The sequence below is a fragment of the Equus caballus genome, chromosome 3 (assembly GCF_041296265.1).
Source record: "Equus caballus isolate H_3958 breed thoroughbred chromosome 3, TB-T2T, whole genome shotgun sequence".
NCBI lineage: Eukaryota > Metazoa > Chordata > Mammalia > Perissodactyla > Equidae > Equus > Equus caballus.
Window position 1 is genome coordinate 78,890,964 of NC_091686.1, and position 20,794 is coordinate 78,911,757.

General features: G+C 34.9%; 1 long non-coding RNA gene across 1 annotated transcript in view; it reads left to right on the forward strand.

The window, feature by feature from the left end:
- The window catches only part of LOC138923469 (uncharacterized), a 76,854-nt gene extending 56,559 nt beyond the window's left edge, over window positions 1-20,295 (forward strand). The window contains exon 4 of the long non-coding RNA XR_011437115.1: window positions 18,478-20,295. This is a non-coding gene — a long non-coding RNA (uncharacterized lncRNA). The remainder of the gene's footprint in view (window positions 1-18,477) is intronic.
- Window positions 20,296-20,794: the final 499 nt, after the last annotated feature.

Here is a 20,794-nt window from a genome sequence, read left to right on the forward strand (position 1 = left end):
TTAGGCTGTACTGGCCTGTATATGAAAAGTCATCCTGTATCGAAAAGCAGCTAAAAGTCCATAAACAACTGCTGTGAATCAAATTAGAAGGAGGAGTCTAATGGGATACTTTGTAATGCTTAAAATCTTTAACAGTTTTGAAAAAGCAAATAATAATTAGCAGGTACTACAAAAAATTGTGGAATTCAAAATACTATAAAAAGTCTTAAGCTATCAGTTCAATATCTCAAATTTTGGCTTACTGTAAATTGCAACAAATCTAAATCTCACAAACATTTCTAGATCTTTCCTTTGACTTTAACTGATCTGAAGATTGAATGTATTCTTACATTTTAAGTCTCACTTCCATTATCCCCACAAGAAGGTGAAAGAGAGCTGAAAAAGGAGAGCTGAATAAAAAGATAATATAAATGAAATTTGAGCAAAGAGGGTGAGAGGATATGACATACAACAGGAGAAGCAGTTCCTGCTTTTTATTGCTCAGTTTTCTGGTTGGATTTTCACCAGTTTTATCTTTCTTAAAGAGAAAGATATTTTGTATGAATCTAAAGGAGAAGAGTACAAATCTCTAAGACACCACCTTCCAGGAAAGATTGGGATGCACTTAATCCCACATGTGGTGGTATTTGACGTGGGGCCTTTGGGAGGTAATTAGGTTTAGATGAAGTCTAAACTTCATGGGTGGAACCCCCATGACAGGATCAGTGCCCTTATAAGAAAAGATCAAAGAACTTTCTCTCTCTCTCTCTCTCTCTTTCTCTCTTTCTCTCTCAGTCATATGAGGATACAGGCAAGAAGGCATCTGCCTACAAAACAGGAAGAGGGCTTTTACCAGACACTGAATCTTCTAGAACCTTGATCTTGGATTCCTCAGGCTCTAGAACAGTGAGAAATAAATGTTTCTTGTTGAAGCCATCTAGTAGATGGTAATTTTTTATAGCCCAAGGTAACTAAGACAGCCTGTATATAAAATGGTAACACATCGTTACTGGTATATATAATTGTTTTTCTTTGCATAATGTGATGGATTGCACATAAGTCTTTACTTATGCTGTCATGGGAAGCTGAATAAGAAGGAAGAGAAGAATTCCTTTTAGCCGTGGGTACCTGTCCATATCTTACCCAAGTTCACTGACTTCAAACCATTTTGAAACTTATTATCAATGATATGTTAATAACTATCACAACTAGTTCAGTTAGGTTCTAATCAACATCATTTACATTTTTAAATAAGAAATTTTCTATATTATTTTCCTACCTTGTGGTCCCTAAGTAATATCTTTCAACTACCTCTTAATTAATATTACAAAGTAAAATTCAAATATTTATTGGGTAGTTGTAGGACCAGTGATGGTTAATTTTATGTGTCAATTTGGCTAGGCTATCATGCCCAGTTGTTTCGTCAAACACTACTCTAGATGTTTCTGAGAAGGTATTTTGTAAATGTGATTAACATCTATAATCAGTTGACTTTGAGCACAGCAACTTACCCTTGATAACGTGATTGGGCCTCATTCGATTAGTTAAAGACTTTGAGAGCAAAAATTGAGGCTTCCTGGGGAAGAAGGAATTCTTCCTCAAGACCGTAACACAGAAAGCTTTCCTGGTTTTCTAGTCTGCTGGTCTGCTCTGTGATTTTGTACTCAATACTTCAACATCAACTCTTACCAGAATTTCTAGCCTGCCAACCTGACCTACAGATTTTGAATTTACTAGTCCCCACAATCAGGTAAGCCATATCCATCTCTCTGTCTTTATCTCCCTGTCTATATATGCATAGATACACATACGTACACATCTCTCTCTCTCTGTATAATCATAACCTGTTGCTGCTGGTTCTTTAGAGAACAATGACTGATACAAGACTCAATGGTTTCCTAGGAACTCTGGGATATACTAATATCTATAGGAATTTCCTCCTTACTATCTACTGAAGTGATTATTTTTACATCACAGTGCTGCCAAAGCCTGAGGCCCAGAGACAGAAAATACAGCGGTGGACTTCAAGTTTATTTGTATTTTTAAACATAAAGTCTTCTAAATGAACGTGAAGGGAATGCTACGACTATATAAATACAAGACTGTTTTTAATAATGCTAATAATATTTTTAAACATAAAGTCTTCTAAATGAACGTGAAGGGAATGCTACGACTATATAAATACAAGACTGTTTTTAATAATGCTAATAATGAAGCATCTGAGAATGAAATCTCAGGATCTCATCATAGATTTGTTCTCCTTAGTAATCATCTTTAGTTATTGTATCATTCATACCTATGAAATCGTTAGAAACTTATGAAATATTGGCATTTTGGGTTATCCTTTCTAATTAACATTCTTAGTGAATTAATAGAATTCTTAGAATATACTACTATCCTCAACTTTGCCATACTTACTTAAACTGTAATACAAGGAAGACTTTCAGGATATTCTGAGCAGTGATTAAGAAGAATCAAATGATTCATGTCATAATTTTTTCTATCAGTAATGGGACAATATGCTATACTAATGTTATATATTATTGAACACTTTAAAAACTACGTATAAAAATCCTCACTGGAAACATTATAAAAAATGCCAAAATTTAGGTTTCTCAATTCAAGGCATGAAAATATTTTAAGAAATAGATGGTAATATGTGGGATGGCGAGAGAAGTCACTCCCAGTTACTGTTTCTAATAAATACATTTTTATAGAACTTTAAAGTTTACAAAACCCTTTCACACACATTGTTTCTTGTTCTCATATGTACCTATGATGTACAATAAGCACAGCTAAACAGGAGTTTTTTTCATGACAATTGCCCCAGTATAGACAATAATTGATGAGTAGAAGTAGGTATTACCTAGAAAGTTCTACCCAACAAGACATGTGTCCACACTTAACTCTCAAAAGAAAACATTATAGTGTTGCATATGAATAAATGTATTGTCATTTCTTAAAAACATAACACACAATAAAATTACATAAAAACATGAAGCACAGAAAAAGAGCTAAGAAGGTTGTATATTGTCTTCACTCCTCTCCTTATGTGAATTTCTCACTGTGGAAAATGATCTTCTTTATTCATTTCAGCAGAAAGCTGTAAAGATTATTACATTTGATAGCAATAGGAAAAAATGTTAGGGTCACATGGTACACACACTTAATCAGTCCTTTATTTCTTGGAAATGGGTCTTAACTTAGCAGTCTCATAGAACATTTCTCGTGAATTTTGAGCTATTTCCTCTAGCAGAAGCTATTGTTTTTAACCTTTACTATCTTGAATAGTAACTGTTTTGTCAAACGAGGCTTTCCTCAGATTAGATATCATAAGTACTATCTACCTATTCATAAAATTTTAATCGACTATCACTTATTTTCCCAAGGTTGAAATGTTAGCTACAAGGACAGAGCTTTGTAATGTCAACATTGTCTGATAAACATTTTGTTCCTTCAGTAACTGTCTTCATGCTTTCTTTGTGTTCCTGTCCACAGTTCACATTCTGGTTTTCACTGTAGTCAATTTTCACAAGTCTTTTCACTTGTCAAAGTCAGGTTACAGTGAGACTATTTATTCAGCTTTGATGAATGGAAGTACACTAAAGCTTTTTTATATCAACTTGCATCAAATCTTTTCAAATCGAGATCACTTAATAAACTATTAAAGAGAAAAAGGTAAATTTCTATCTTTGACCAAGAAAGCTATATGTTCTAGGTAATTCAGGGAGGGTCACTCCTATTTTGTACCCATAGAAGACCTGCAGTATGTCATTAAATCACCCGAGGATGGCAAGGCCTATTGTCATCTGTTACTCACCTCCAAAACGTTTATTATTTACAGCATGAGGGAAATTCCTACAGCTAATATGGCCTTCTTCTTCTCCTTCCTCACTCTCAGGTCTACCACAGTGCAATTCCTGATAACATTTTTTGCATACATCCTTGGGGATCAGTATATATGAATCACAGAAAATATGTGCAAATTTTGTTTGTATGTGCATAGTTGCATTTTCCTGGAGAGCTTTATTAGATTTTAAGAGGGATGTATGATATCCTACTCCCTCACTACCACCAGTTAAGAATCATTTTTCTAGAGAACATAATAAGGTTGTATTATTAGCATGTTGAAATAATATCATCCATCTAACTAGTTAATACGGCTGGTATAGAAAAATACCTTTGCAAATTATTTATTGGAAATAGCATGGTAGAAACTTGAGGATGCAGATAAGAGTTATACAGTACTCTCTTCTTCTTATATTTACATATATTTAGATAAAGAAGACAGATATTTGGGCATCCATACGATTTTTTAAAATGCTTTTAGTTAGGCAAAAAGATATGGTTTAATAAACGTTATACTTGACAGTTACTTATGGGCCAATTTTCTCTGAAAAAACCTGAAAGCTAGCTAAGTGACTCCTACACATCAGGCAAATGAGAAAAAGCACACAATGAAGCATGTAGGAGAGTCTGAGACAGTCTTGTTAAAAAACCCCAGTATTGAGGTGACCCAAATCTGGAAGAAACTCACAAATCCAAGCTTCTTTCTGAAAAGCAAAGGGTTTAAACCCCACATCTGGCACCCACTCTATTAAGACCTGCACCCAAGATATGAGCCCTCAAAACATCCAGCCTTGAAAGCCAATGGGGTTTGAGTCCATGAGACTTACAAGGCTACAGCAAACTGAGAAATGGATCTTAAAGGGTTTCTGCATGGGATGCACTCACTCCAGGCACCAGTACAGAGGCAGCCAATTGAGAGGCACTCAGACTTTATGTGAAAGAGGCTTATTAGCTTGTCTTAAAGCATCAGCCTGAGGGGCAGGCATCTAGTTTAACACACATCTAGGGGTCTATTGAAATGCTCTTGGAAGACAGAGGCTAGAGGGGCCATCTTTGCATTCTCACACTGTCTTGCTCTAGCTTTCTGGTATCTCCCAGAAAGGAGCTTGTACTCATATCTAGCACCCTGATTTTTGCAGCTGCTGCCCACGGGACACCTCTAGATCATCTGGCCATGGTGGCCAGAAGGGCTTATGCTCATGTGTCCTGTAGGACTATAACAAAAATGAAAAAGAGTTATTAAATGGCTATTACGTCCAGGGCACAGCAGGGAGGCAATACAATTAGGATCCTTGTCTTTCTGTGAAAGAGGTATATTTGCATACTTTAAAAGCTGCTGCCTAAGGGTTTGGCTTCCAATCTCCTGAATCTAGGTGATGACAGAGATCCTTCCCTTTGGGACACTGACAGGTCTTCACATACACTCAACTACTAGGAGCCACTAGAGGTAAAGTATGCTACTTGGACAATCACAAAGGTTTGAGAGAGAACTGAGAGCTAGGGCAGGGGTGAATGATAAGGTTCATTATCTACATGAGGCTACTCCTTCAAGACTGAGAGAGGTGGCTGTGTTATCTAATACACAGAAACTGATACAGAGGGTCACGGAAAAGGAAGAAATACTGGCATATGTTCCAAATGAAAAAATAAGAGAAAATCTCTGAAAAAGACATTAATGAAATGGACATAAGTGATTTACCTGAAAAAGAGTCCAAAAGTAATAAAGATGCTCATTGAACTTCAGAACATGGATAAACAAAGTAAAAATTTCAACAAAGAGAAAATATAAGAAAGTACCAAATAGAAGCCACAGAGCTGAAGAACAAAATAACTGAAATGAAAAATACACTTGAGGGATTCAAAGCAGACTAGAGGAAGCAGAAGAAAGGATAAATGAACTCAGACAGGGCAGTGGAACTCAAACAATCAAAGCAGCAGAAAGAAAAAGGAATAAAAAAGTAAATATAACTTAAGGAACTTATGGGACAACACAAAGTGGACCAACATTTGAATTATAGGGGTCCCAGAATGAGAAGAGAGAGAGGAAGGGACAGAAAACTTATTTGAAGAAATAATGGCTGAAAATTTCCATACCGGAGGAAGCAAACAGATATCCAGATCCAGGAATTAGTAACAGAAAAAAATGAAAGTATAAATCTCATTGGTAAATGTAAATATATAATAAAATGCAGAATAACATAATGTTGTAAATGTGGTGGGTTAATCACTTATAAAGCTAATATGAAGATTAAAAGACAAGAGTATTAAAAATAACTGCCACTACAATAATTTGTTAATGGATACACAAGATAAAAAGATCTAAATTGTGATATCAAAAACATAAAACATGAGGTGGGGAGTAAAAATGTAGAGCTTAGAATGTGTTCAAACTTAAGTTGGTCTTAACTCTTGTTGATCAACTCTTAAGTTGTTAACAACTTAAGAGTTGATCAACTCTTACTACTCTTGTAAGTAGATTTATGCAAACCTTATGGTAATCACAAAGCAAATATCTATAATAGATACACAGAAGATAAAGAGGAAGGAATCTAAGCATACTGCTATAGAAAATTATCAAATCACAAAGGAAGAAATCAAGGGAAGAAAAAGGAACAGAAGAATCACAAAATGGCCTGAAAGCAATTGAAAAAGTAGCCATAAGTCCATACTGATCAATAGCTACTTAAATGTAGCTGGACTAAATTTTCTAATCAAAAGACAGAGTAGCTGAATGGATGAAAAAAAAAAAAGACCCATTTGTATGTTGCCTACAAGAGACTCACTTCAGATGTAAGGACAGACAGACTGACAGTAAAGTAATCCAAAAAGATATTCTATGCAAATAGAAACCAAAAGAAAGCTGGGATAGCTGTAATTATATCAGACTAAATAGACTTAAGACAAAAATTTTAATAAGAGACAAGGAAGGTCATTACATGATAATAAAGGGGTCAATCCAACAAGAGGATGTAACATTTGTAAGTGTTTATTGACCCAATATAGAAGCACCTAAATATATAAAGCAAATATTAACAGACCTAAAGGGAGAAATAGCAATACAATAATCGAAGGGGACTTTAATACTCTAGTTTCGTCAGTGGATAGATCTTCCAGACAGAAAATCAGTAAGGAAACATTGGCTTTAAATGACATGTTAGACCAGATAGACTTAACAGACGCATACAGAACATTCCATCCAAAAGCAGTATAATACACATCTTCTCAAGCACACCTGGATCTCCAGTATAGATCACATATTAGGCCACAAAACAAGTATTAATAAAGTCAAGAAGCTTGAAATCATGTCAAGCATCTTTTCTGACCACAATGGTATGAAACTAGAAATCAATTACAAGAAGCAAACTAGAAAATTCACAAATATGTGTAGATTAAACAACATGCTATAGAATAACTAATAGGTCAAAGAAGAAATAAAAAAAATACCTCAAGACAAATGAAAATGAAAATACAACATACTCAAACATATGGGATGGAGCAAAAGCAGCTCCAAGAGGGAAGTTCATAGCAATACAGGCCTACCTCAAGAAACAAGAAAGATCTCAACTAAACAAACTACCTTTTTTTTTTTAAGATTTTATTTTTTTCTCCTTTTTCTCCCCAATGCCCCCTGGTACATAGTTGTATATTCTTCGTTGTGGGTCCTTCTAGTTGTGGCATGTGGGACGCTGCCTCAGTGTGGTTTGATGAGCAGTACCATGTCCGCGCTCAGGATTTGAACCAATGAAACACTGGGCCACCTGCAGCGGAGTGCGTGAACTTAACTACTTGGCCACAGGGCCAGCCTCTAAACAACCTGCTTTTACACATCAAAGAACTAGAAAAATAACAAGCCCAAAGTTAGTAGAAGGAAGAAAATAATAAAGATCAGAGTGGATATAAATGAAATAGAGACTAAAAGACAATAGAGAAGGTCAAGAAAACTAAGAGTGTTGCCCAAAATATAATCTACATTAACAAACCTTTAGCTAGACTCACCAACAAAAAAAGGGAGAGTTTTCAAATGAATAAAAACAAATGAAAGAGGAGTGAGACCCCAGAAATACAAAAGATTGTAAGAAACTGTTATGAACAATTATATGTCAACAAACTGGACAACTTAGAAGAAATGGGTAAATTCCTAGAAACATACAAGCTTCCAAAACTGAATCGTGGAGAAAAAGAAAATCTGATCAGACCAATTACCAGTAAGGAGATTGAATCAGTAATCAAAAGCTTCCCAACATAGAAAATCCCAGGATCAAATGGCTTCACTGGTGAATTCCACCAAACATTTAAAGAAGAATTGATACCAATCTTTCTCATATTCTTCCAAAAAAACAGAAGAGAATGAACACTTCCAGATACATTATACAAGGTCAGCATTACCCTGATATGGAAACCAGACAAGGACACCACAAGAAAAGAAAATTACAGGCCAATATCCTTGATGAACATAGATGCAAAAATCCTCAACAAAATTTTAGTAAATTGAATTCAACAATATTTTGAAAGGATCATACACCATGATCAAGTGGGTTTTATTCCAGGGATACAAGGATGGTTCAACATATGCAAATCAATCCATGTGATATATCACATTAATAATATAAAGGATAAAAATCATATGATCATCTTAATAGATGCAGCAAAAAAAAATTGACAAAATTCAACATCCATTTATGATAAAAACTCTTAATGAAGTGAGACTAGAGGGAATGTACCTCAACATAATAAAGGCCATATATGACAAGCCCACAGCTAACATCATAGTCAACGGTGAGATGAAAACTCTTCAAGAATATACACTAGGTAAAGGACAGTCTCTTCAATAAATGATGATGGGAAAACTGGACCACAACCTCATACCACACATGAAAATCAATTCAAAATGGATTAAAGACTAACACAAGACCAGACCATAAAACTTCTAGAAGAAAACATAAGTGGTAAACTCCTTGACATGAGTTCTAGTGATGATTTTTTGGATTTGACACGAAAAGCAAAGGAAACAGAACAAAAATAGACAAGTGAGACTACATCAAACTAAAAAGCTTCTGCACAACAAAGAAAACCATCAACAAAATAAAAAGTTAACTTTTACTGAATGGGGAAAAATATTTGCCAGTCATGTATCTGATCAGTGGTTAATATCTAAAGTATATGAAGAACACATGCAACTCAATAGCAAAAGAACAAACAACCCAATTAAAAACATGGGCAGAGGATGTGAATAGATATTTTTCCAAAGAAGAAATACAAATGGTCAACAGGTACATGAAAAGGAAATCAATGTAACTAATAATCACGGAAATGCAAATGAGATATCACTTCACATCTGTTAGAATGGCTATTATCAAAAAGACAAGAGATAACAATGGTTAGGAAGGATGTGCAGAAAAGGGAATGCTTGTGCATTGTTGGTGGGAATGTAAATTGATTCAGTCACTATGAAAAACAGTATGGAGGTTCCTCAAAAAATTAAAAATAGAACTACCATATGATCCAGGAATTCTACTTCTTGGTAGTTATCCAAAGGAAACAAAAACACTAACTCAGAAAGTTTTATGCACCCCCATGTTCATTGCAGAATTATTTACAATAGCCAAAACAGGGAAGCAACCCAACTGTCCATTGATAGGTGAATGGACAAAGAAAATTTGCTATATATTTGAATGGAATATTATTCAGCCATAAAAAAGGAGGAAATCTTTCCATTTTTGACTACATGAATGGACCTTGAAGCACTATGCTAAGTAAAATAAGTCAGACAGACAAAGACAAGTACTGTATGATCTCACATATATGTGGAATCTAAAAAAATAACAAAACGAAAAACTGAACTCATAGGTACAGAGAAGAGATTGGTGGCTGCCAGTGGTGGGGCTTGGATAAGAGGGCAAAATAGGTGAAGGGGGTCAAAAGGTACAAATTTCTGGTTACAAAATAAATAATTTATGGGGATATAATTTAAAGCATGGTGACTATAGTTAACAATCCTATATTGTATATTTGAAAGTTGCTAAGAGAGCAAATCTTAAAAGTTCTCACCACAAGAAAAAGTAATGTATGACTATGTATTTGATGGGTGGTAACTAGACTTACTGTGGTGATCCTTTTACAATACATGCAAATATTGAATCAATATGTTGCACATCTGAAATTAATTTACTATTTGTTAATTATATCTCAATAAAAATAATTATTCCTGGGGCCAGCCCAGTGGCACAGTGGTTAAGATCGCACTCTCGACTTCAATGGCCCAGTATTCACTGGTTCGGATCTCAGGTGCGGACATGCACACTGCTTGTCATGCCGTGCTGTGGCAGGCATCCCACATAAAGCAGAAGAAGATGAGCACAGATATTAGCTCAGGGCTAGTCTTCCTCAGCAAAAAGAGCAGGATTGGTGGCCGATGTTAGCTCAGGGCTAATCTTCCTCAAAAAAAAAATTACTGCTAACGCAAATGATTTCTTCACATCTGAAAAATGAAACATTTCTACTTAAAGAACACTTTATTGAAAGCACAATTCAAATAGTTTTTTTTTTTTTTTGAGGAAGATTAGCCCTGAGCTAACATCAGCCACGAATCCTGCTCTTTTTTGCTAAGGGAGATTGGCCCTGAGCTAGCATCTGTGCCCATCTTCCTCTACTTTATATGTGGGATGCTGGCCACAGCATGGCTTGACAAGCGGTGTGTAGGTCCACACCTGGGATCTGAACTGGGAAACCCTGGGCCGCCGAAGTGGAGCATGTGAACTTAACCTCTATGCCACTGCGCTGGCCCCCAAATTCTTTAAATATACTCTTTAAAAAATTATGATTTAGTCTAGAACATGTGCTCTTTATCTCAGTGCACAAAAGTACTAGAATAATTTTCTAGATTAAAGTATATTATCTCTTACTATGTAAAAAATGCTGCCCAGAGGGAGCATCCACATGTATAGATGGGGGACAAAATTTTCAAAGTTGCAGCCAATATTTTTAACTTGGGAAATGTTATGTTTGAGGATTTATAATCCAGATGCATGATGCTTTGGCAAATTAAGTGATCAATTTGGTGGAATACTTTATTCAAAGAGCAATCTGTTTGTGAAAAAAGAAATGGTGTGATATGGATGTTGTGGTTGAATATTTTGGTAAATATATACTCACTAATTCCAAAATATGTGAATGATTTCTAGGATTTTTCTTTAATTTGAAGATATAATGATCTACTTTTGTTATGTAATACATTTCTGACACAGCACTTACATTTTTCAGTGATAGTCTAAACAATTTTTTTTTCTTTTTGTGAGGAAGATTGTCCCTGAGCTAAAATCTGTGCCAATCTTCCTCTACTTTGTATGCGGGACATCACTATAGTGTGGCTTGATGAGTGGTGTGTAGATGCATGCCTGGCACCCCAACTGGGATCTGAACCCCTGAACCCTGGGCTACTGAAGCAGAGCATGTGAACTTCACCACTATGCTAGCGGGCTGGACCCTCTAGACATTTTTTTAAACTTTGAAATGGATAGTTTTTTATAAGGATGTACTATGTAGGAAAAGCACAAATGTTCCAGGAAAGATACTTTGTATAACATCTGGTTTTAATATAGGCACTTTGCAGTGTTCTAATAGTTTAAACATTACAGTTGTTGGTATACATATTTTTATAATGAAGAAAGAACTTTATTCCATCATACTGAAAACAAGAACAATGCTTTTCCGCAGATTTGTCAACAGTACTCAAGTATGGTGCACACATGGATGGAGCAGTAAACCACAAGAAAACTAATGAGTGCTCTCCGGAAATTTACCCAGTCGTTTTCCTTCACAGCATTTCCATTGCAGACAAGCGCTTAAACAACAGCATCATTAAAATCTTGTACTCAGGGCAAATGGAGCAACTCTTCACATTGAAGAATTGAGCGGTTTATCACTTTCAGGTCTTTGGAAGGCTGAAGAAATAGGCTATTAATTCTCTCTTACAGTAAAGAAGTTTATTTTAGAGGTTCTTTCTAACTGGAATTCTCTATGAAATAAATTCAAATGGCTAAATTTCTATTTACTATACTATCACACTGACTGATAATTCCTCCTTTGCAAAATTCTAGTGTATTAAATATACCTCTGTATTTCTATTTAAAAATATAAAATTTCTAATTAAGACTGTGACATGAATGTTTTTCTCGTGAGCATAACACTATTGTTGGGGGAGGGAGACAGAGAATTAGAAAATAAAGGGGCAATAATGTTAATGATAGAGAAGTAGCAGATGTATTTTGCAGAAGATGCTCCAGAATTTTTAGGAAATATTTGGCAATAAGAGCCCTGCTTCGAAGGTGTTTGCATTTTTAACATATGGACTTTTGTTTCATGGCCTGGGGGAGAATGGTGGTGATTTTGGGGAGTGGCTAAAGCCAGCATCTACCTGGTAGAATGTTGCAATGCAACCTTGAGAGAGACAAGGAATCTGAATCTTGGAATTGCAAGCTATGTAGAAAGGTGCTGGGGATTGTAAAGGGCAATATCAGTTCAAGGTGCAGAGTCTTCTGCTATGCTCTGTGATCTCTGGAATGAAAGCAGCGTGATCAGAGTTGAGGCCGTAGAAATCCTCTTACTGGGAAAGGAATTTGAGTATTTCTCCTCATTGCATAAGTTAACTGCAAGTTTCCCCAAAGACTTATTTTTTATTTTGCATCATTTTGGGGAGCTAGAAAATCAGTCAATAACTTCTAGTCATACAATTTCAAATGGCATGTTTAGTGTCAAAATGGCAAACTAGGCCCACACACTTAGCTTCCATTTTTCCTTTAATTGTATTAAAATAAAAAGTTAAAAAATTATAAAAGTGAATCAAACAATTTCCACAAACAGAAAGGGAAGTTGGGTAGGCAACTCAACAGCAGATGAGACATTTCAACAAATTTCTCTAAGAAGGAAGACAGGGACTGTTGAGGTAATGCAGAAAAGGAATCTATGGTGACAAATGGGTGGTGGAGGAGGCAGGAAAAAGGATGGCATTGGAACTTCTAAGATACTCTGCTCTGTGGAGTGCAGAAGAGGGAAGTAGGCAGAAAACAGAGAGATTCATCAAAATATTAAAACAAGTTGGAGAAAGGTAAAGTTTTAAATGCATATTTTGGTGCTCTAGACTAAAGAAAATGCAATAAATAATTAGGAGGGGAAACTGTCTAAAGAGCAATCTATTTTAGGGGACTGAAGAGATTAAAAAAGAAAACAAAACAGCCAAACAAGTTCAGTGTGAGTTTGGAGGAATGGGAATTGCAGCCTGATAGGAAGCCTATGCTAAAATAAGACGTGTGAGCTGGCATGTCTTGTCTGCCAGACAGTACATCTTCAGAACTCTACTCAGGTAGATAACATTAAAGAAAGCGATTCTTATATACCCACCAGTAGGCACGTCTATCATAATGGAAAATTGAGGATCCCCAGGCATATAAAAACAGTTAACGCTATGAAAGACAATGGCCATAAACAAACAAAAAGAAAAGTAACTCCAGAAGAAGCTATTCAAGAAATTGAAAAAAAAATTAGAGTTATTTTTGACAGAGTTAATATATTCAAAGAAAGTAAAGAAGAATTATATTTATAAATATAGGAACAGATTGCTATATTTAAAAAAAAGATAAATTCAAGAAAGAGATAAGAGCTTTTCCAAATTGGAAAGAAGATTGCCAAGTTGAAAGATAAATCAAAATAAAGAAAGGATAATACATTTTAGAAATATTCCAGAATATAGAATAAAAAAACAAAACACAGAGATAGATAACGAGAGAAGAGAAAGGACATGGTAGGCCAAACCAAGGCGGACGTTATCAGAAATACCCAGTTTTCTTTAAAAATGGTGGGAGTGTAACTATAGAAGAGGATTTCTCAAAGTTGAATGCATATATTCAAATTTTAAAAAATCTCCTTAGTGCCCAGCCTAACAACAGAACATATATCTACATTTAATTATATCACTGTGAAATTTCACAACATCAAGAATTAAGAGATTCTAAAAGCTTCCAGAGAGGAATCAAACCAATAAAACCAAACTAAATGAAACTAAGCAAATTTTTTGGAGGAGAACAAAAAACAGACTGGTGTACGTCTTCCCGTTGGGAACCCTAGATGTCTAAAGAAAAAGGAAACGTAAATAATCAGCTGAATACTTTGATCTCACATTGGTTAAAATAATAGTCTTAAAGGAAGTTGATAGGTCTTGGGAATAAAATATCATTATGCTTGTAAGATACAGATACTTAAAGTCTATAACCTCAGGAGCATGGTAAAAACAGACTGCCATTAATAAACTAGACAAGTGCAAAAGGGTCTTATTTAAATTGCAAAGCATTTTATTGTTCATTTAATCTATAGACCATTGTAGGAAAATAAGTTAATGAACTGTATTAATCTTACTTGGGTATATAAAAAGAGTTTAGCCTTTTCTAATAGAAAAATACCAGTCTCTTGCGTCTAGTTTTTATTCTTTTGGGATATTTAAGAAAAACAAATGCTGGTTTCAGCAGATTTAAATCTGAATACAACATAAAACTGATTTCTTTGTCACTGTAACAATATTTTAAAAAATCATAAGAAAAAAATTTTCACCTACAATTCACACCTGAGTAATCTATGAATTAATTGCTAGGCTATCATAAAGATATTCTTAAAACATGGTAGCTTGGTACTTTCACCTGACATGTATCCTTTCTTAGGGAACTATTTTGGGATATGTTCCAGGAAAACTAGAAAACAAATCAGGTGCATTTTGTAGAACTCAGGCACAGCCCAATGAGCCCGGGTGCCAGCAGCTGTGCTGTAGCACCGGTTCAATAATTAGTTCTGGATTTAATCCAGAGAGCAGTCTAAGGGAGGCAAGGGAGTGACAGGATGGCAATGTCAGCCTGCCTATGTTGTGAGCATTATAAATTGGAACAGCAGGAGCGAGGGATCTAAGAGGGAGTCCCCTGAGAGGGGGGTCAGTGTAAAAGGTGAAGGGGGACTTAGAATAGATTAGGTGATTTAAAGTCAGAATAGCAGGGTTCACTTAAGGTCATCAACTCTGTAGCGTATGGTACATTCATCAGTATCTCAGCACCTCAATTTCTTCATCTGCACAATTGGGATAATGGGATTATTGTAAAAAAATTAAGTGAATTACTGCAAACAAAGCAATAAGCATACGGCACAGGCAAAAACAGTATGTAAGAGCTCATGGAAAGATGAGGCTCTGATAAGAAAACAAAGGATTTATAAAAACTGTATACACGAAGTACTAATTTTCTAAAAGATGGCATCACTTAAAGAAAATAACTCAAGTTTCCATTTGATCTTGAGCGTAGGTACAGTGTCCTTTTAGAGGGCCAGGCTTATATTTTTTCAATGGATAAGGAAATATAATTCTAACTCACAACTTATACTGAGTAAGATTCATAAAATCATAATGATATAAACAAACTACTGAGCTAAATGTTAGAGCAAACTTAAGAAAAAGTAAGTTATTGGTGAACAGAAGGTAAATGATTATCACCATGATAATTTAAAAGTAAAAGTAGATGTGTAGATGAGAGAATGTGGGCAGTGAAAAGGGAGAAAAAAGCAGTGTTGCTTATAACATCCTTATCTGACAAAGCGTAGAGCAAAAAGAACTTTTCATATATTGATAGAGGTTCAAGAATATCACCTACAATTATAAAGATAAATAAAATAACATATATATAACAAAATTCTCATTTAAAGGCAGCAAATGTTGAAGATAGCAAAATCTTCATTATTCATATAAAGGAGTCAGTAGATACTGCCTAGATTACTGGTTTATCACAGAATAATGGTAGTGACCTAAATTAAAATCTCTCTGCTCACCTCTCACCAAAAAAATTGTAACTCACATCTTCAGCACGACTACGAGATGGAGAACACTATGAACTTCAAACTTTCCATACACATGAAAAATAAACACCTCTACCCGCCAGAAACAACTCTGATCCCACACCTGGGTGTGATGAAACATGGGTATAATCACTCTCAGAAAGACAGATCCCACCCTGAATGGTAAATATGGAGAACAAATCTTCCTAGGTCCCTGCTATAAGAACCATTGTGATTATATTGGGTCCACCCATATAACCCAGGATAATCTCCCCATTTCAAGGTCTTTAACTGAATCACAAAGTCTTCTTTGCCATATAAGATAACACTTACAGGTTCTGGGGACATGGAAATATTTGGGGACAACTGTTCGACTTTTCTCTGGAAAGAACACCCTAAGTAAAAGAAGTTGCACTTTACTACACCAATGGAAGAGGGCGGTATTGAGCTAAGAAACCTAGTTCGACTTCCATACTTTCCCATATGACTACACACAACTGTTATAGCTGGTCCAGGGGGAAATGAACAGAAAGTAGGAAACAATACCCCTACAATGCTTCAGAAAGAAGAAAAACTTAGAAAACTAGAATAAAAATGTTTCAAATAACGAAAATTCTTCCACCAATCACAAATATAAGACCAAAGAAAACTGCATCACAATGTTCAACTTAAATAAAATATATTTGAGCAAAAATTTTCAAATATGAAGAATGTCTTAAATCAAGAATTCAAAAACTCAGGTCATAAATGTATAAACAACAGAAAGATGTAAAAGAACTAACCAAACTCAGGAAAAAATATTGAGCAAAAGTAACACAACATCTTAAAAATGAAGACTAAGTTACAAGCCATCAAAGGGAGAATATGCTCACTTAAAATTTAATGAAGGGCATTGAGGAGATGCTTGAAAACAGACAAGAGCATGAAGATGAAATAGAGAAAAGTATAAAGGTCAGGAAAAAAACCATTCATACAGAGTACAGGACAAAGAAAATCTACAATACACACAATTAGAGTACCTGTGAGGAAAAAAACAGAACAAAATAATGTAAAATAAATATATAATAATAAAATCAATCTATATCTCAAAAGGAAATAAAAAGAATGCTAAGGAATTAGACCATGTGAAGAAAGCAATACAGTACATACATGCATACAATAAATGTAACAAAGTAAAATGACAGAGTTGGGAAAAAACATATAAATGTAAATGGATTTAACTCACTTACTAAAAAGATTTTCAATTTTTCTCACAAACAAAATCCAGCTCTGTGTTGTATACAAGACAATTACCTAAAATAAAAGAACTCACGCAGCCTAAAAATAAAAGGGCAGAGATGTATAGGAAAAATGTTTAAACATCAGGAAGGTCAAGGTTGCATTACAGATATTAGACAAGGGAATCCAGTATTAAAAAGGATTAAATATGTCAAAGAAGACAATTTAAGATTCTGAAAGTCCAATTCATATCGAAGTATTAAAATTTTGAATATCTATATCCAAAAAAACATAGTAATAATCTTTGTAAACAGAAACTACAGGGGATTCAAGAAGAAATAAACAGAAATATACTAATAGGAGACTTAAGCCACTCACAGTTAAATATGGGTCACATGAACCAAGCAATAAAGACAAAAAGTCCTCAACAGCACAATCCTTAAGGTAGATTTTTAGACGATGTCTCAAACATTATACACTGTGAGAGAGACTATATCTTCTGCTCAAACACACATAGAACATTGACAGAAAATTGCCTATACATTACATTTGAAACAACATTATTAAGTTCCATGTTATAGAAAGGTTACAAACACTCTCTGAGAAAAATGTAAGAAGACTTGAAAACTAATAAAATAAAAATTCAAAAAGTCCTTATCACCTGGAAATTTGAAAGTGTTCTATTAGAAAGCTTCTGGATGAAAGGGGCAATGCAAATCAAAATTGGAGAACTTGTAAACTACAATAATATAAACATTTTATACCTACAAGATACATTTAAAGCAGTGGACAGAAGAAAAAATAATGTTTTAAATACTTTATCAATGAAAATTAAATAATGTAGGTGTGAACTAATTGCCGACTCAATAAAATAGGAAATCACAAAATAAATCAAAAGGAAGGACAAGATAGGATGGAATAGTGATAAAAGAAGAAATTAAGGAGGCAGAACAAGTAGAAGTAACATAAACAGTTAATGAATCAAATGCGATTTAAAAAATTAATAAAATAGGCCAACATAAACAAAGGGAAATTGGGAAAAAACAAATATTCAAAATAAAAAATTACAAAGGAAAGCTAGACATTACAAAAGGAAATTAAGGAAAATTAGATATTTCACACAAATCTATCCAGGAATTTTTGAAATTCTAGATGAAATGGATATTTTTTAAGGAAAATACATGAATCAAATTTGATGAGAGTTGAGGGAAAAAATTAAACAGAAAAAATTCTATAGAAGAAGTAAATAAAAGTATTAAAAATATACTCTGATAAAATGTACCAAGTTTAGATGATTTCATTGAGGATGTTCAGTGACACTTAAAAGACCAGAAAATTGCATTGCTACATAAATTATTCCAGATTATATGAAAGTGATACTTGAATAGGATGAATGGAGCCACCCAAAGGAAAACCATGCACCAATCTTGGATATGAGTATAGATGTAAAAATTCTGAATAAAACATTAGCAAACAGAATCTAACACAACATTCAGACACTCATATATGGTGATCAAATGCTTCATCTGTGGTCATCCTGGTTTTTCTCAGACTTGTTTGTTTTCTGTTTAGAGACTCAAATTCTTCTCCTCAGTCACTGTCCATACGAAGGGTTCAGACAAAATGTGTCAAAGACAGAAACGTGGTGAAGTCATGCTGAACAACATTTGAACTATAACACTAGACCTCTGCAAATGGAACGTTTCTTCAAGGAGAATCAACAGTAGTGAAGATCTGGACCATCCCTGATGCTCTCTCTGCAGCTTTGACCAAGAACAGAACTAAAGAGAGGAAAGGAAAAAAACAGGAAAAGTCCTCACCCAGCTTGGAACCGATCTCCTTCAGAATCCAGCCAAACTCATATCGGGATTTTGAGGAGTGTTTGTTATGGAATTGTGTTGTCTGCTGAGGAAATGTTGGGATGCTTGCTGCCTTAGGAGTGTATTTGTGTGGATTCCAACGTAAGAGGGGAGTAAAGTTACCTACAGAAGTTTGTTGACTGGAGTGAGTCCACCACAGATCAGCTGACTTTCGAAATATGAGGCAACTGTCAATTGATTTGCTTTCAGAAGAATGTTCACTGTAATGATTTGTCATTAATCAATTAAACATGAAAATCAGTTATGGTATTGCTTGTCATGGTTAAATAACTGCAATTAATTAAAACTTTTAACTTCTTTTGATATTAACTTATAGTTATTGTTATAGATGATCTCTCTTTTCTAGAACTATGAGTATTCATTATTTTCATCACCTTGACTTTGGTGCTGAAAGGAGATGCTCCCTCTCTAGCCAAGTAGAATTAGTTTAATGTTTTTTGTTTTCTGGTTAAATCACCTATTTTCTTATCATCATCTACTTAGTCCTGTTGATGAGCAAAGATTTCCTCACCAAGCCCCCTCATTCCCATGATGCTTTAGGAACTTATCACTGCACTTTATAGCATAACAAAGTTGATCTCTTAAGCATAGTGAAGGTTATATTATGTAAACTTACTGAGCTCAAGTGCCATTCCCTTTTTAGTCTAAATACAATATAGAATCCAAAATATTTTGTCTGTCATGTATACCTTCCTAGTTTTCTGTTCATATATTTTTCTCCATTCCCTCAACCTTTAACATCTATTCATAAGACAAGATGCTTCATTTGAGTTTCACTATTTAATAAGTGAAGTTTAGTTAATTAATAGAGAAATGTTATTCCTTTTGGGGAGAGGTGGAAAGAATGTATTCTTTGACTTATTTTTCGCACAATTAGATTGATTTATTTTGGATATATTAATTCTTTTCACCCTCTGTGCAGCAGAATAATAAAATACTGTGGCAGAGATTGGTAATTACCTATACCATATCTCTTCTCTCTTCCTGAAAGACAAAACTCCAGTCCGAGCGGAGGTGCCCACTAAAAGCCTTGTGACTCTTAGCAGTTGTTGCCAATGAGATGTGATTCACCAGATGGGGCGTTAGGAAAACCCCTTTAACAGTAGGCTATCTACTCTCTCATGATAATTTGCTATTCCCTTCTTCTTTCCTTTTTATTTTACCTAGAATGGGGGTGTGACCATGGAAGTGGAGAAGAATCTTCTGACATGCATACTCTAAAGATGCTGAATAAAAACAATAGAGGGTACCTGGGACAGAGAAGACATCATAACACACTGAGCCACTCCTGCACTTCCTTTCTCTGAATTTATCATTAGATGATAGGGGAAGACACCTCACTAATTTGTGTAAATGAAGTTGTATGCATGTGTTTGTGTCTATTATTTGCAGCTAAATGTATCCCTAACGTCTACAAATAACTTTGATTAAATGCTATTAGTATTCTCGGTAATACCGATTTATTATCAGTGGTCACGAAATGATAATAAATTGTATTATTTTGCAGTGACTTCATGTCATATACTGTGTACATTAGCAAATATACTTAGAAGTATTATACTAGTAAAAGACACTAGGAGATAGATTTTTGTTCTTTTGAGGAAGATTAGCCCTGAGCTAACTACTGCCAATCCTCCTCTTTTTGCTGAGGAAGACTGGCCCTGAGTTAACATCCGTGCCCATCTTCCTCTACTTTACATGTGGGACGCCTACCACAGCATGGCTTTTGCCAGGTGGTGCCATGTCCGCACCCAGGATCCGAACCGGTGAACCCTGGGACGCTGAGAAGCAGAACGTGCACACTTAAACGCTGCGCCACCAGGCCGGCCCCATAGGAGATAGATTTTTATAGGATGTACCTTTATTGATATATGTTGTGCAGAACTTTATTTTTCAAGTGTTTGAATCCTTATTTTGTGTTTCAAATGGTCAGGATGGTGTTACTGGTCCATAGGGTCAAAGAAAGGAATAAAATGTGATTCATACTGGTTGTTTGGAATACATGGACG